Source organism: Callospermophilus lateralis, unplaced genomic scaffold (assembly GCF_048772815.1).
Source record: "Callospermophilus lateralis isolate mCalLat2 unplaced genomic scaffold, mCalLat2.hap1 Scaffold_8397, whole genome shotgun sequence".
NCBI lineage: Eukaryota > Metazoa > Chordata > Mammalia > Rodentia > Sciuridae > Callospermophilus > Callospermophilus lateralis.
Window position 1 is genome coordinate 23586 of NW_027516474.1, and position 1389 is coordinate 24974.

General features: G+C 32.0%; 1 non-coding gene across 1 annotated transcript; it reads left to right on the plus strand.

Moving 5' to 3' along the window:
* Window positions 1–233: 233 nt before the first annotated feature.
* Window positions 234–396, plus strand: LOC143411157 (U1 spliceosomal RNA). The gene has a single exon (XR_013092848.1). It is a non-coding gene; the product is annotated as a U1 spliceosomal RNA (small nuclear RNA).
* The last annotated feature ends 993 nt before the right edge of the window (window positions 397–1389 follow it).

Genomic DNA, 1389 nt, shown 5'->3' on the forward strand with positions numbered 1-1389 from the left:
ACTTCCTTATTATTCTTTCTTAGGTAGATTGGAATCTTCTGTTTTTCAGGAGATATTCCAGGGGCAGAAATGTTTCTTTTGAGGATATACCTGTTTCCTTAAAGTTTTAGTTTAATTATGTGCAATTTACCACAATTAACTCACATTTGGTTTAGATTGGTGCTGGGGTCTGATGCAAGAACTCAGTCCAACACAATGGCCTCTCATAATTTGTGTTTAATAATACACATGTTATAGGGACCTGGCAGGGAGATACCATGATCATGAAGGTGGTTTTCCCAGGGCGAGGCTTACCCATTGCATTTTGAATGTGCTGACCCCTGTGGTTTCCCCAAATGTGGGAAACTCAACTGCATAATTTGTAGTAGTGGGGGACTGTGTTTGAGGTCTCCCCTGGGGAAAAAGAAAAATACAAATTTTAATTCCTGGTAGAGTAAGTTCTGAAAATGAAAGGCTTCTAAAATCATCATGAACATATTAAAATATTAATTTATAGTGTTTGAATAGAAAATTAAGGAACATAATATAAAGTGAAAAAATTCATAAGGGAAAGAAAATTAATCTAGTTTAAAAATTTTTGCTCATCAAGTAACATTGCAACACAGTACCAGCAGACACCATTCACTAAGAAGACATTTGATTTGTGATACATTAGCTATATTTGTAGAATTGAGAATGATGTGAAATCCCCTAGGGGGAAAAATGGGCAAATTTCTACTTTGATCAAGAGAAGACAAACATTGTTTCACACTATAGTACTGGTAAGTTAAAGCATTGAAAAATAATCATTGTTAAGTTATAGAAATTCTCTTATACTGCTAGTGAAAGCAAGCAAATGAATGGGCGTGTATTAAATAAGATATATGTTCTGGAGCACAAACAAAAAATGAGCACAATAATTTTATTTTTCTCTCATGAAAAAGTACAAGTTTTGATGTTCTATAGCTTGGGAGTCTTCAAAGAATCTAGCCTCTATTTTATTATTTTATCATTGTGGTGAGCCCAAGACAGACCTCTATGAATTATGGAAGACAGTGAAGAATATTTTGAGACATCAAGAAGAAAAAGAGAATTCAGAGATGATTATCACCTAGAGATGTTTATGAAAAATTCTACCAACTCAATAATCCATTAAAGAAGTATATATTGTAAAACTATTATATATAAAGCACTAAGAATCTTTCTCTGCATGGCATTTTAAGATAGTTATAATCATTGGAGTTGATTATTTGAATAAACCAATTTTTAAATCACCAAGAAGGATATTTTACTTGCCAATAAGTAGTTACACATTTTTGAAATATAACAGAAATTTAAAAAGATATTCAATCTTTTCCTACTGAAAACCTGGAGCAGGGAATTAGAAAAATAATATCTAATACACTTCTA